The following is a 16839-nucleotide window of genomic DNA, read 5'->3' as shown; positions in this document are numbered from 1 at the left end:
TGGGAGTGAACACAGATTTTGTCAATGGCCCAGGGAAGCGAAATAGACTCGCTTCGAGTCCTTGCAGAAGCACGAAGTGCGTAACATTATGTTTAAGAGTGAACTGCAAGCAGACCATAACTTGGGCATGGCTTACTTGAAAAGTTGACCAGGCTGATCACAGATCACCGCAGTGAAGTGGGCACTTGGAGACCCCCTTGAACCCTGATCACCCCCCCCATCAGATAATGTATGGGCCATGGGCCAAGTCCAATGACCCTGAGTTTTTATGGTTTGGAATTCAACAAAATCCCAAAAACCTCCAGGTCAAACGATAGCAGTTTGACCTGGAGGTCACGTTCAGCATTTCCTAAGAGGATAAAGGATGAAATAACATTTGTAAAATAACATTTGAGCCAAGTTGAGCCGGAATTCAACCGAAATTGTTGCTAAAAACACAACGGTTTTTAATATATATATATATATATATATATATGTACAGTAATCCCTCATTTATCGCGGTTAATGGGGACCAAAACTAGCCGCGATAAACGAAAATCCGTGAAGTAGCGACCAATTAACATATACAGGTTATTTTTTAAGTCCGCAAAAAGTCCACAAACAGTCCGTGAGAAGCTGCAAAACAGCGAGTCACATAGAACAACATATAGAGTACTGTACTCTATGTATATGAAAAAGAATAAAATAATAAATGTATGAATATGTTTGAAAAAATCCGCGATGCACCGAATCCGTGATAAACGAACCGCGAAATAGCGAGGGATCACTGTATATATATATATATATATATATATATATATTATATATATATATATATATCATGCTAAAAGACCAAATTTGAATGTACAGTACTTCACTCAATTCCAACCTGAGTTTGAAAAACGTTGAATTTGATCGAAATCTTTTCTGAAAAACTTAAGAGTTCAAAGTGCCAGCATAGCCTTTGTGGCAAGTCCAAACCGCAAGTTTGTACAATGCGGAACTGTAGTGACATTTATGCTCTCTGCAGTTATGCTAAAGTTCAACCAGAGTGAGAATTTGAACAAAATCTCCTTGAAAACTTTTTCAAATGCATGATTTTGAACCATCAGGAAAACATCATATAATACATTTGGGCCAAGTTAAACCTGTCTATGTATACTTCATAATTCAAACGAAATCCTTGTGAAAGACGTACAAGAGTTCCAACTGCTCTCAGACATCATATAAAAAGATCAATAGCATACAACCATGTTCATATTGAAAAACGAATATAATTTGTAATCATACAGATGTATTGGCGATCCAAACGTCAAACACTGAGCACATGGGGAAGCGACATCATTGCCAAAGCTTTCCACTGAGCCCATTAAGCCTTTTGAGCAAAAATATGCCAACGTATGTTTGAGATCTGAGGTCATTTTTCAGCGCGGGGGAATAAAGTGGCTACTCCCGCTTGTTACATAGGGCACTCAATTGATTTGCTGGACAGCCTCATTATTGGACTACACAAGAAGAAATGGGCTTGAGCTGTAATTAAAAAGTGATTTTTTTTTTCTTGTGTGTAGGGGCGGAGGGAGATTTTGGTGCGTCTCATTAAAACCTCAGCGTTATCTTGTGAAAGGACAGCCAGGTAGTTGACAACACAGTTGAAATGAAGTCTCAACAATGGAAGGGCAGTAACGTTAGGTTCATCATTTCTGTGGCAAACGATAGCGGCTAATTGGCGGGGGCGTCGTTGAACGTCACTCCCTACCTCCCGATGGAGGCTTCGTGTGCATGAATAGGTTAAGCCATTGTTAATTCCTCCCAGCCTCATCCTTCTTCTTTGGAAATGGCCATCCTGTTGCAGTGAGCCACCAGTGAGAGGTTTAGCGAGCAGGTTTAGCCGCGAAGGACGGTCCGTCGAGTCATTAGCAACCTTATCCATTTTTCAAGAGACTAATACGCTAAAACTTAATATTTATTCTGTAGAGACATTACATTAGCCACATTTGACCATTTCACATCACAAAATCATAAAACCGAAATATTACAAACAGCTTTCTTGGAGTCCAGATTTTAACTGAAACAATATCAAACATCAATTCGGTGGCAACATTTTTCGTTGAGATGAATCCAGAGCTGCTCATTCAAAATAAGTAGCAGTAGTCCACCAGAGGGGAGGTTTAGCGGGATTAGCGGCAGAGGAGGCCCCGTCAAGCGGCGAGTGATCTTTGGCCAAACGTCATTAAAGATGCTAATCTCTCCTGTTGAACATTGTCACTCTCCGTAAGGCATGTTTGCAAAATGTTAATTACCAGAGGTGGCGGACTCAAGTTCTGTGCCATGAGCACAGCTAACACAAGTACAGATACTGAGTGCAAAGTGGCTAAAACTTTAATATCTGTAAGACTGTATGACTTGATTTGTGACTTGCTTACCCCTAGTAAAATAGCAGCATGGCGCGAATTCTCGTTTTCCCATTTACCTGTAACAAAGTCAAAAATCAATTTGTGAGAAACTACATCCACTCATATGTCATGTTAAAGGCCTTGATTTGTGCTTTCCAGATCTGTTATTATGTAGTTGGTGCGACGGAGTAAAACATGTTTCACTTAAAACTCACAAATATGCAAGAGAACAACTTAACGTTCACCATGTAGGTTCTGTGGCATCAGTGTTTCTTCAAATCATCAGGTCAAATCTAAAGTTTGGGGTGGCGTGCGATAATTTCTCCGCCTTGGCCCTCGATCAAAATTTACAATATACAAGGTCAATTAATACATTTTAGACGGACCACGTCATATTGACAGCCTTGATCCGGCTTCCCGGAACTGTCATTATTCAGGCATTATTTTTTAGTGCAGAAACAAACCACCTGCCTTAACTTATTTAGCTTATTTCCTATCCTTGATGCACAAGGACTAATATTAGATTCAGTGGGGATTGGCATGCATTTTGTTTGAAGCCGATTGTAAATCTTTGCTAAGTGAAAGCGCTGAGGACTCGCTTTGAGTCCTCTCCTCACGAGCCTGTCATCTGTGCTCACACAGGAGAAGACACGGCACGGTCGTGCGCAAGTGGTGGGCCCGCCTTCGCCACCAACCACGAAGACAACAAGACACACCAATCTGTTACTCCACAATGCAGCCTGTGTCCTACAGGAGGCCAAGTTGTCATTTCAACCACCCATCCACAAGATAGATGTCCCTTAATTCTTTCCGCCCAAGTGCCGCAAAACAAATTTACGACAGCGGCCCCCACGAATGAACGATGACACGGCCTCGAGAAGGAGAGGTAATTTGCTCTTAATGTAGTGCCGTAAACATTTATCAACAGAAAAGGGATGGAGGCGATTCTGACGAGTGTCGCGCTACCTTAACACACTTAAGGCGCTTACGTGACAACAAACAACACTCGTCAGAATCGCCCCCCCCCCCCAAAAAAACCCCAAAAAACAAAATACATCAAATAATACAGATCACCATTTACAGAACTATATTGAGTCATGGCACATACAGTATTCTCTATTTGTAAAAAATGTCACAGCACGCCACCAAACAGGAATGTCACAAAAAGTAGATGCAGTTCTATCTTGGATTGGGTCAAGTTTGTCAATTTATGAGCCATCATTGGGTTGATTTTTTTTTTTTACTGTTTTATTTTACTTTTTCGATGAACTTCACAACATCCGGCCACCATCAGTTCCTGTTGCGTACCTTGCAATCAAAGTGAAAATATCTGGTGTGTAGTTTCAGGGGGGGGGGGGGGGGGTTTGCGACAGAAAGTGATTAATGATAAGAAATGCCCGTTATCCATTTATCCATTGAATTAATGTTTGCTCAATGTACTCATGTTAGCCATCTCTTAATGCTACTTAATAACAGAAGAGCTAACAATATGCTTCACGATTGAGGCCTAATTATTGCCTAAGCCTTGTTAGCCAGCTCAGCTACCAAGGCTAGCTTGAAGCTCCAAATTTTAACATTTGTATTGACTGAGTTGGTTTGCCAAGTTACTGCCCGTTTGCCAGCTAACGAGGCTATTTCTCAGTTGCAATGTTAACATAAACCTAGTTAGCTCCGTATAAAGGTAGGCAGTAAGCCATATAGTGACAATAATCATTTTAATGCACACCTTTTGCCTTCTTTTTAATCAAAATGCAAATGTTATGCTACAAATGTGAGGCCTAGTAACTCCCCATAAGCTAAAACAAACAAACAAACAAACCGTCTGTTAGCTAGCTCAGCTAAAGAGGCTTGTTTCAGTTTGCTAAGTTTGTTTAGACCTACTTAGCGCCTGCTAATGCGTTACGCTAGTAATTTGAAGTGTTATTACTCTCTTTTAGCATCTTTTATCTGCTGTTAGCTCTTTAACCAAAATGTTGATTTTATGCTACTAATTTGAAGTGTTATTACTCTCTTTTAGGACTCTGTAAAAGACACATCTTTGTCTGCTACAAGGTAACTTGTATTAGCTGTAAACTCAGGAGAGCTTTTGGTTCGCGCTAAACTCATGTTGAGTTACTAATGTGAGCTGGATTGTTCAGTACAGAGAATACATTATTGCTTGCTTCATTTGGACAACCCTTGTTATGTTAATTAGCTTCCACAATTAGAAGCATGGCTGTTAGCTCGCCCATCAGTGTACATTTGTTTCTAATGAATGAGTGTAATCCATCCAGTGCCCGGTGAAGGCCGCAATTAGTAAAATGTCAACGCTGTTGTTCAAATCACTCTGCATTGATATGTTGACTACATCTGGTTCTTTTCCTTCCATCCATTATCCGAACTGCTTTTTCCTCAAGAGTGTCGCGGACGTGCGGGAGGCGATCCAAGCTGACTTTGCGTAGTAGCCGGAGTACACCCTGAACTGGGTGCCAACCAGCCGCATGGAACGAATAGACAAACAACCATGCACACTCACGATCACACTTAGGGACAACGTAGATCAGTTCATGTACCGTGCATGTTTTCGAGAGAAAACCATAGTACCTCGAGAAAACCCACGCTGGTACAGGGAGAACATGCAAACTCCACACAGGAAGGCCGGGCCTGGAATCAAACCTATGACCTATGTACTGGGAGGCGGGTGTACTAACCAGTCGTGCCTCATCTGGTTCTTTAAATTTGTGTGTTACATAGAAAAAAAAGATTCCATTTCCTGCAGAAAACGGTGCACTGGGATGACCACTGCATTGTAATAACGACCACAGCCCTTCGTGATTTTCTTCTTTGTGATAAATAGTGCTGCAGGTGGAAAGAAATTAGAAAAAATGTCTTGTTTTGTTTTAAATGCAGAACAGCATCCCAGGCACTCTGACCATGGCAATGCAACATTGGGCTATCCAATTGGAAATAAATCAGAGAAAATGTCCTTGTTTGTTTTAGATGCATAGCAGCATTCCCTGGACTGTCATGACTTGTGCAGCAAAATACCGAAAGCAGCCCTTGGCTATCATCTTTGGGATTTATCTCTATCCTAGTGGAAAGAAATCAGAGAAAACTTATTTGTTCTCTTTTTGGATGCCTCATCGTATCATTTTTCCCACTCTCAGTCGAAGGTACTCCCGCTACCTCTATCTTAATGCTAGCATACAAAAGAAATGTCTTAGGCACATGGGCTAACAATTAGCATCTGTATGGCGGTACCATTAAGCAATGGATACCTGACGGCCAACATTGCAACATGTAGACTGATATAACAATTGTGACAGGCATATATTCTTTGTCCTTTGCAAGGAATGACTAATATTTTGCTGTACTGATAAGTTGGTATTAAATTGCCCTCAGGTGGCCATGGTGCATACAACAGAATGCAAAGTGAATGAAAAGGAAAAAGGGTGACAAAAATGGTTGTATTTAATTATGTAACTACCGTGTGCATATATATGTTTTAAGTATAATACTATAGAGTGCTATTTTTCTTCATCATCGTTTTCAGTCACACCAATTGGAAAGAAATCAGAGATTATGCCCAAACAAACCATTCACTGTCGGGACTCATGCAGCATGACAGTGACAACAGCCCTTCTTTAATTATCACCATCCGAGTGAAAAAGAAATGTGAGGAAATGTTGTGTTTTGGTAAGTAGTGCATTATGTTGAGTTTTGACTCTTGTGTTGTTTCAAAAGCGTTCTGAGCTATTTTTGGCTCTAAGTGGCACGGTGGTGATTCGACCGTAAGGCGTGACTCATCCAGATGCGTCACTCCGCTAATTGTCACTCCGGCTTTTCCCAAGCCATTCTCAAAAGCCCGCAAGCTATCCTATGACCGTTGCTTTGCTTCAACAATGCTACCTCAGGGAGCCATTTGGTACACCAACCACCAACACAAAAATGGACTTGGTTTTTACCATTTCTGTCATTTACATTGAGTAAAAACTCCGTCTATAGACTCCATTTCAGCCAGCATCAAAGAATATATATATGTACAGTATATATATGTATGTATATATATATATATATATATATATATATAGAGAGAGAGAGAGAGCGAGAGAGAGAGAGATAACTAGTCAGTCATATTTCAGTCTCTCTGTGAAGTACCACTGGATAATGAGATTTAGCGGCTATGCTAGCGTCCCGCATTGGCTTTCCGTGTCAACCCTCGGCGTCAAATTCCCGCGCTAGCTTATCGCACAACTTCCCACGTTAGCCTCCACTAGCGCACGAGCCTCAACCTGCACACGAGCCTCCACTAGCATGCTAGCTTCCACTGCCGCACGCTCGACATCACATGAACATCTTCTTTTGTACTTGATGGTTAATTGTATTTTTATTGAATTATTGGTCAACTGGTTCACTTTTTCCACCTATATGACTGTCAACCTGACCTCAAACAGTGTCTGTACAGCATAAAGGAACAGCTTTAATTTAAAAAGACAAGAACATTTCACTAAAGAATCCAAAGACTGATCGGATACATGACTTTTTATGAGTTTAATAAGCTTTCTCCACTGCTTTCCATTTTTTGTTTCCTTCTCAAGTTCTGCACAAGCCATAATGTTTTACAGGCTTTTTATTTTTTTTTTTACTGCTGCTGGGACAGAGTCAACGACGCGGCGTCTTGAAATATTTCACTGTGTGTACGTTTCATTGTCAGTGGCAGTCCTGGGCTGTCGGCCATACCAGATGATACCGGGCCATGTTGACAGGCATCAGGAATACAAAGCACCCTGCTTCCCGCTGTTAACTATTGCCTTCTTCTCAACACAGCTTGTGAGGCTGCTCCTTGTGTTTTCAGAAAAGCCAAAGAAAAAGCAAAGTAAAGCCTCTGCGACAGTAATACAATTCACATTTCCATGGGTTTTTGTTTCATTTCTAGGATTGGACTTTCTGGTGGTGGGCATTTTAGTCCATCTTTTTTGACATGAAAAAAAATTGAACAATTAAGTTGACTTCTACATTATCTTAGCATGCTAGCTGCTAGCAAGACAGCTAGCGTTTGCCTCTACGTTTGGTTCTTTTGGACCGAATAGACTTTCCATTATTTTTATTTTTTCAAAACTGAAAGTATGTATTAATGGGCAGTTGTTTTACACACATGAACAGAACAATTTTCCATTTGCGCCTGTCATCGCTCATCAACGCTATGAAAGAAATTGATTTGAAAGTAAAACAGAATGGGAATAATTGCCGGCTGGCTTTTTAAATAATACAATCAGCATTTTAATGTGCAAGACAATCGACATAATTTCCGCGTGCTGACGCCAAACGGAACGTGCCACGGTTAATCAGTGTTTCTCGATGCAAATGTGATGGAAAATAATAAGGGTTTAAAAAAGTGTTCTGCATTAATATTTTTTTTGCTAATTGTTATGTACAAAGTAGATGAACACAATCATGTGTTATGGTTGTGAGCAGACAAATAAGAAGGAAAGGAAATAAGAGGAGCCACTTGCGGTTTCTCACATATTGCTTATCTTACTGAGCAATGAGGTGTTAGTGAATTCCTGATATTTTATTATTATTATTTTTTACTGTCGTTTTAATTGTTACTGTGAAATCTATTATAATGGTTAGTGGTGAGCAAATATTGCACCTCATGAATTTTGCCAATCACTAAGTGACCTTACAAAAGTGTAACTTGATCAAATGATTTATTATTATGTACAGTATATGATGTACCGTATTTTCACGACTATAAGGCGCCATTAAAAGTCTAAAATTTTCTCCAAAATGGACAGGACGCCTTATGAGGCGGAGCGTCTTGTCTATGCGCTGAGTTCCAAAACCTGACTGAAAGCCGACACGCTGTTTATATAGAGAAAAGGCGGAAGTGACTGTGGACAGGCATGCGGCAAAGAAGTCGGCCAATCAGTGAAGGGTGGGCGTGTATATATACATATATGGAGAGAAAGAGAGAGAAAAGGCAGACGTGAGTGACAGGCATGCGGGGAAGCAGGCCGCCAATGAGTGAAGGGTGGGCGTGTAAGTGGACGCTAAAGCGACGCTACAAGCAGGTACCAACACCTGTATAGAGTGTGGCTATGTGCATTGTTGCAAAACAACTTCGGTTTTGGTTTCTAAGAACCCCCGAAAATAAATTCTACAAAGAGACACGCCTACGAAGCTCAGTTCAAACTTCAAGCCATCGGTTATGCTTTTGGCATGCGTGCCCATCTCACAGCAGCGGTGAAAAACCAAGTCAAGCAAATGAACTCTGAGCTTGCCGTTATTCCCGGAGGCTTGACTAAAGAACTCCAACCGCTGGACATCGGCATCAACCGGGCGTTCAAAGTAAAGTTGCGAGCGGCATGGGAACAATGAATGATCGATGGCAAACACAACTTTACAAAGAGTGAGAGGCAGCGCCGGGCGAGTTACGCCACAATTTGCGAATGGATTGTGGCTGCTTGGACGAACGTGTCTGCTTGCACTGTTGTTCGAGTTTTTGGCAAAGCCGGCATCATTTCTGTGGAGCCACATGGCAATGAGAGTGACTGACAACGAAAGGGAACACGGCGTTTTTGATGGATTACCGGTACTTGCACAATTGTTCAATTCTGATGCAGAGGATGAGGACTTTGATGGATTTCTGGGTGATGATTGATCGAAAAACGTGAGTACATTGTACGATGGCTAAATAAAATACAACGGAACTCCGTTTTGCTTCGTTGCCTTTTTAAAAACGTGTTTTTAGCTTGTATCTGTATGTCTTGGCATGCTACCGTATGCTACAAGCTAACGTGTTTTTAGCGTGCGCGCATGCATGCCGTATGTTTAAACTGGCGTATGTTTTACCACTTTAAAATCGCGCCCAATAATACAGTGCGTTTTGTCCATGTGTAAAATACAGAAATAGCACCCATTAATGAGACTGCGCCCAACCATACGGTGCGTCGAATGGTCGTGAAAATACGGTAATCCTTGCATTCTGCCAAGGAAACCGCACTTGTGACGCATTAATTAGGTACAACTGTTTTTATTGGACTGGATGGCAGGTGATTGAGCCCACTGGATTCTGTCAAGTGACAAGTGAACTCACAAATGGACCGAATCAACAAACGGATCAAATTGTTGACATAATGACGGAGCTACCAGTTAGATCTATTTTATTGGAGTTTGTTGCAAGTAAATCCTGATTAATTTTGCCAGGCAGCAAGTGACCTCACCCAAAGGCCAAATGAACTGATTAAAAACTAAGATCAATTCCTAGAAATACATTTGATTGGAATTTGGTGTCCAAGTGCATTCAGCCCCATGAATCCTGCCTAGCAACAAGTGACTTCCCAATTGTGACCAAATTAACGACAACAAATATGCATGTGATAAGCAGGTGAACCGCAGAATTCCCAACAGGTATTTTTGAACCACGAAAATTCCCAGGGACGTCCAGTTCTATTCCTTTCTGTAACTGCTCCAGTCTCTGTGTATCTCTGTTGCAACCTGCTTCTGACAACTAACAGACCACCCCAAAATTATAAGCTTCTCAGATCAAGCAATTGATTGGTATGCATGTTTGAACCAACTGAGCATTTTTATTTCGGCATGGGCTCTTTTCCCCAAAATTATAAGCTTCTCAGATCAAGCAATTGATTGGTATGTATGTTTGAACCAACTGAGTATTTCTATTTCGATGGGCTCTTTTCCATTTCCCAAAAAACATTGCTTATACGAAGTCTTGTTATCGTTGACGTTAATTTAGTGAGTGTGCGCGTGCTTCTTGACAGGTTTGTCCAGGCCAGCCTCGTCTCGATGAACAAGCGTGCACACAGCTGGAGCGATCTCTCCACTTCTCCCTCCAATCTGCTTCACTCTCGCACCGCCCCTCCCGAGCTCTCAGCTCCGCGCCGCCGCGAGCATCCGCTCCGAGAGCGCAGCGGCAGACGCGCTCAGAATCCCGACTGATGGCACCTCTGGGACACGGCAGCAGTTCGGACGGCAAAGCGAACAAATAATTTAAAAAATATTTTTAAAAAAATTAAAAAGAAGAAGAAATTAATTCCAAAAAAAAAAGTGGACCGAGGTTGGCACCGGACGAGGCGGCAAGGGGTGGAGAGGAGAAGGAGGAGGTGCCGACGCCTTGTGCGGACGTTCGCGGCTACAGCGCCGCCCGACCGGTGCTTTGTGGTGGGGTCGCCTGGCGCTGTGCTACCCGAGCTCCGGCATTTCTGTGGCAGACATCGGCGTCGTGCTGACGTGAAGGTGAGTGACGCGCGCGCGCATGTCCGTAAGTGAATGTGGACGTGCGAGTCAATCGGCATGACTTTGTTTTTATCGGTGACTTTACTTACAATCATTGATTGGTTTTTACTCTTAATGGTTTTTATGGGGGGATGACTTTACTTAATTTTTGGGTGGATTTAATTATTACTATTACCTTTGATAGCGTTACTTATTGCTATTGACTTACTCAATACTGTGGATGGCTTGACTTAATGATTTTGCCTTTAACTATTGATGGCTTGAGTTATTTATTTGCATGGTTTGCTTTGTTTGCTTTAGCAAGGTTTTTCTTATGACTGTTTTTTTTAACTTTTTACTCTCACTTTTCCTGATCGTTACCGGCACAAGTATTCTCTCCTTGAGTACTCACCGATACCTCTAGTCCAGGGGTCTTCGATACCTATTAACTCGAGGGCCGATTTCCTGGTTGTTTTCCATAACTCGCTGCTGCAACACACCTGATTCAATGAAAGATCATTAGCCAGCTTTTGCAGACCTCATTTGAATCAGGTGTGTTGTAGCAGGGACAAAGAAAACATCCGGAACACCGGCCGTGGAGGAACAGGATTGGAGACCCCTGCTCTAGTACTTTTCGCAAATTTCAATTAACACAACGGCAACAAAAAATTGGACAAAAATAATTTCTGTAATGCAGATTATGATTCACCGATATGTCAAATGTTCACAGTATAAGTACTCGATGTCTTTTTTTCCTTTTGCCTTAAGTATGGGTGGCTTGTATCGCAGCCTCCGCAATACTTAAAAATAAGGCTAGTACTGGTCCGATGCCGATACTTTTGGTATCGGTACTGGCCCATCCCAATTTATAACTGTTGATTGCTTTACCTACTGCCATTTACCAATTACTCGCGATGATTTTGCTGAGGACTACAAAGTTGTTTTAGTTATCACTATTAATGAACCTCATGACTTACTTACGGCTTTAGTTATTGTTATGGAGCTTTACTTTTTACTCTTGAAAATTTGTCATTAGCTTATTTGACTTAGTTTTTGCTGCCAACTCCCTCTGTCCTTTTTCTGCTGTGTGTGGCAGCACCTCCACAATATTGGATAGGTGCTCTGTGTAGAAAAAAGTGCTGTGTCCGTCAAAAATGAGCATTACTCTTTTGTAAAATTCTTGTCGTTCCCGTGTGTGAGATTTCATGTTGCTGCCACACTCACCGCCCTTCTTCTGCTATTTGTGTGGCGGCAGCTCCATGAGAAATGGGACAACATATTAAGAAACACGGCCCTCTAAATCAAAACTCAGCATTTTTATCACCGGAACATTTATTTTGTTCTTGTGTGTGTGACTTTCTGGTGCTGCCGGCTGCTGGCTCTCTCTGTCCCTTTCTCTGCTCAAACCAGAGACTGTTGTTGTGGGTTTTAATCACATGAAACACCAAAAGGAGGAGTCACACTTCCACAAGGTCAGGCTTCCTTCTTCACAAAGCGACGGAGGAATTACATCACGTTTGGGTTTCTGCCGCTGGCGTCCTCACCCCTAAAACCCCGCAGCCCCCCCACATCACTCCCCAGCCAAACAGTGGCTCATTACTTCCTGCTGCCGGCCCACTAGGGGTCACCAGAGGTGGACAGAGCTTCTCGGAGAGCCCTTTTATTTTATTAATATTTTTTTTGCTTTCTTTCATTTTAGTGTTCTTAAGGGGAAGAAATGCCAGATGTCTCTTAGTCAGCACCAATCTAAAAATATATACGACCTTTGAACTCATGGATGTCAAGTCTCTTAGATCATAAAGCCAAAATTCCTGGAAAGAAAAGAAGCAACGCGCCTCACCGCAAGCGGTTGGACGTGCTGTGCTCATTCAACATAAACAGGATTTTTAGTTTTTAATAAGAGGGCACGGTGTTCCCTACCCTGAAATGATTGGCAGCATACAGCTCAGAATGAACAGGATTCATACTGTAATGCAGCGAGCCATGTGGTCAAACATTTTGTACATATTGTATCCCTATTTTGCATCAACATTGCCTGTAAATGTAATAGAACACTCCTCCTTGATGCACGTCCCGGGGTTAATTAAAATGCGCCGTGCAGTATCAAAACTTATGAACATAAATATGGAGTAAGTGAGACGACACTCGGATTAATATTCAAATTCTTCGCTGTCTCGAATGGTCCTAAAAGTCGATGCATTTTAAGATTTTTTTTTTTTTCCGGATTAGACTTGCGCTCCCCAGTCTCTGTAATTAAGAACATTTGCTATCCACTCTGGGCTGAACTAGACATAGCCGGTCTCTTAATTAGCTACAGGTATTTAATTTATGTACACTATGTACATTTTGTTGTACGTAACTTTAATGAAATGTTCTTCGCTTTATCCGCTCATGTACGAGTCTTTCAGCGATGTTCATTGAAATGCATTCCTTTCGTTTTAATATATACAGTATATATATTTTTGTAACATCATTTTAATTTGAATTCTCAAACAGCAATTCTCTTAACCGACCGACCTTGTCTGTGTCGACTAGCTTCCTGTCTATACGGCGACTGTATCCCAATTGTTGTCCTTTTTCCAAGAATCTTCCGCGAGAGCTTAGACAAATGTGAGCAATATTGGTTGTGGTGTCTCTTGACGCCCACCCCCTCCACCCCCATAACACCCCTTGTTTTCCTTTCCCAGTGTTGATTATCTGCCGTAGTGGAGGTCAAAAAGGTCCCTGTGACTCATTCTACTCGCACAAACTTAAGAAACGCTGCTGATGCCCCTCATGTATGACTTCAACCTTGCAGACTTTACATGTTCTAGGAAACATCGAGTCAATTTCGAGTCTTAGTCAAATCATGACATAAAAGTATTTGGGAAAAAAAAATCAAAAGATATTTCAATGAAGTGAATGTGAATGTTTTGGGGGAAAAAACAGTTTAGTTTGTCACGAGAGACCGTGTACATGTTTTTGTGAAAAGCAAAGGCAATTTAGGTTCTCCGAAGCGAAAACTATGTTTAAAAAAGACAATGTAATAATTTTCTCCATTAAGATAAAATCACAATTTTTGAAAACGTCAACGTCCTTAACCGAGGCCAGCATCGTGTTTTTGTAACTCTTGAAAGATTGTCAACTCTTCAATAAAGCACATTTTTGTGTTGTTTTTTTTTTTTGAAAACTTCAAAAGCAGTTCAGTCGACACCGTTAACGCTTTGAAGACTTTTTGTCGTGAAACAAAGGTGTTATCGTTTCTCTGAAAACATCAAAGACCATGTACAGTTGTCAACAGAAGTTAATGTCATTTTTAAAAACAACAAAGACATTTCTGAATCTTCTATGATCCTATTTTTTGAAAACAATGGCAATCTAGTCTTCTGTGAAGCTAACGCACATTTTTCTGTCAAGGCTAATGATTCACGTGCTGAACTTTGTGTGTCCGGTGTTGTTTTCAAACTTTGCCGACGAACCATTTGTGTCGTGATTCTGTAACTTAGTAACATCGTTCACAAGAGCCTCCAGAGCACATTTATGAGCATTGAAACTGAAGGGTTTTTTTTTCATTCCGCTAACTCGTGAACAAACATTTCAGATGGCCCGTCGCTTCCGTTTAGGCAGCTTTCCCCGCAACCCTGCTTTTTACCTGCCGCACGTTTTGAAGCCGCCGCCGCGTCGCCTCGATCAATAAATGGCAGAGATGAGGAGATAAAGTCCCATGTTCCATCTCTCCTAACCACAAACTCCTCCGCTCTTTCCTCAGGTGGGCATCTGCATGCTGTCGCCACATCAATGGCGCTCATGAATTATGGAGCCGTGTCCCGCTTCTGTCACCCGTACGTCTAATTAGCTTGGCGTGACACTTCTCGTCATCGTGCGCCAAGTAGAAGCTTTTGGCAGAGGGGGGGGGGGGGGGGTAGTGTTCTAAACATTGTTTAAATGCATTCTGAAAATTCCAAGACAGTTTAGTTCCTCACTGACGCTCATATATATTTTTTGTAAACATCAAAAGACATTTCAGCTTCCAACATATAAAGTCCTAAAATTTGCGTTTTTGGAAACATCTAAGACCAATTGAGATTCGTCCGTCAACCTCGTGTGTTTTTGCGTAATCAAACAATTTCCTCTTGGAAGAACCAAATGTGCATTTTTCCTCCCCAACAAAGACAATTCAGCATCTTGAAGGAACCTTCAGGTAAACGTTTACGCAAGCGCCAAGAGAACTGAGTCCTGAGCCAACAAAACTAATGTTAGCTTGTATAATTTAAAGTCATGTAATTCGATGAACCCCACCGAATAACGGAAACATTTTTCAAACAACAAATGGTTTCTATTCTTCAATGTAATGAGCAGTGTTTTATGACCATCTTCACAGTTTGTTTTATGAAGAAAGTGTTTGCCGCCTTTGTCTGCTCAGGCTGATGAAGTGCCCAGGATGTGGCTCAGGTGATCCTTGAAAAGAAGCGGAGGTAGTGTCAGTGTATGACGGACGGGGAGAGGCAGAGGTCTGTCTGGTCACTTGATGGGCACTGAGGAGCCTGAGATTTATGACCCCGGCAGAATAAAGTTGTGTCTGCTGAGGGCCTGTGAAGCATAAATCAGCCACAAATGGGTCAGGTTGGGTCAGCGGCTGGCGGCAGATCTGCTCTCCCCCTTTTTTTTTTTCTTGAAGGTGCGCTTCGGTTGTTTTAGTGCAGATGACGCCTGCGTTTCTTTTTACATGCTCTTCAACTTATCTGGATGTGCAATTCAGCCCTATTTTTATCGATGCGAAATGTTGATAATGTGGTGTTTTATGGAAAATGTATGTTGGAGGTTTATTTGAAGATTTTTGGAGGGTTTCCAAAATAAAATAAAAAATCCAATACATTTCAATAGACGTCCATTTTACGCAGATTTTTTTTCTCTATCACCCCACAAGTAGTGGGGCTCCACTGTATAGGTTTAAGTTGTAATATTCCTATTAACCACTAGATGGAAGACATGGATTAGTTGACTTAGGCTGTCCTAAACCATAATGTGAGTAGGCCTTATAATTTTTACATTTATGGAATGGTATGCAGGACAAACATAATACCGGAATAATATTACAATTTTGTGGGGATTTATTTTTGTGTAAAAAAAAAAAAATGGCACAAAATCAATTTGTGCACTAAATGTTGGCTTGCTGTTTGGCTGTTTTGTGCCGTCACTGAATGGTCATTTTGTATGATTGTGAAGGCGCTGTTTTCCACTCTTGCTGACATTCTATTTCTCGCAACTTCTTTTCCCGTTGACTTGGGTGACTTGTCTTCCTGCAGGCTGCCGGAGCCCACGTAAAAAATTGATTTAAAATATGATCCTCGCAAAAGGCGTGCGCTTTCCATTACAATGATGAATCCAGCATCGACACGCGTGCACTCACACACAGATAACACGATGTTATCGGGCTAACGCAACAAGTTTGAACAAGTTGAGACGACCCAAGCGCAGAGATAAAGAATCGGCAGCGGCAAGGACGCATCATTTATTTGTCTGCGTTAAGTTCTTTGTAAACATCAAAGAGACTTTAAAAACCTCAGTGAATCTGATGTGAATTATTTTGTAAACATCACTGACAGCTTCGAGTCCAAAGACAATTTCATGTCATCAATAAGCCTTTTGTAAATATCAAAGGCTATTCTTAATCCTCCAAAAAACAAATTTATGTGAATCTCAAAGACATTGAGTCTTTTTTGAAAACATCAAAGACAACTTTTTTATCATTGCTGAATGTGACTTTGTAAGGTCAAAGGTGAGCTGGAGTCTGTCCCAGTGGACTTTGGGCTCGTGATGGGGTCCACCAACAAATCGCGGGGCACATATAGACAAAGGAACGTTGCTAACTTTAGGACCCCTGCTGTCATTTTTTTGCTCGACACTTTTTTTGGAATAACAGTTGCTGGAGGGGACGGAAAAGTCGCTAATATCGCCAAAAAAAATCGCAAAATAAATCGCAACTTTCACCATAAAATGACAGCGCGTTTTACGATTTACTTTGACTTCATGGTCCCTCTGAGGGCCAGTCAGACTGTTAGCTAGATCGGATGTGGCCCCCGTCGCCATATTTTACCTCGGTCTGTTATCAGGGACGGCTGAAGTTTTTTTTTTCCCCCTCTCCCAGAGCTAAAATGTTTTTTAACCGATACATATCAAAAAAGTGATGGAGGGGCTTAACCGGAGCTGCACTGATTTTTGACGGGACTTAGACCACCCGCACAGTATCTTGCGAGTTAGCGCCATTTTG

At 41.6% G+C, this 16839-nt stretch overlaps 1 protein-coding gene across 2 annotated transcripts in view; it reads left to right on the top strand.

Moving 5' to 3' along the window:
- Positions 1-9962: 9962 nt before the first annotated feature.
- The window catches only part of LOC147206645 (alpha-1,3-mannosyl-glycoprotein 4-beta-N-acetylglucosaminyltransferase C-like), a 78651-nt gene continuing 71774 nt past the window's right edge, over positions 9963-16839 (top strand). For both annotated transcript variants that reach the window (XM_086109752.1, XM_086109751.1), the window contains exon 1: positions 9963-10610. The gene's annotated coding sequence lies outside the window, so the exon portion shown is untranslated. The remainder of the gene's footprint in view (positions 10611-16839) is intronic.

The sequence above is a fragment of the Hippocampus guttulatus genome, chromosome 4, assembly GCF_054856545.1.
Source record: "Hippocampus guttulatus isolate MCC_2025c chromosome 4, RoL_Hgut_1.0, whole genome shotgun sequence".
NCBI classification, from domain to species: domain Eukaryota; kingdom Metazoa; phylum Chordata; class Actinopteri; order Syngnathiformes; family Syngnathidae; genus Hippocampus; species Hippocampus guttulatus.
This window is presented reverse-complemented; position numbering and strand designations above follow the sequence as displayed.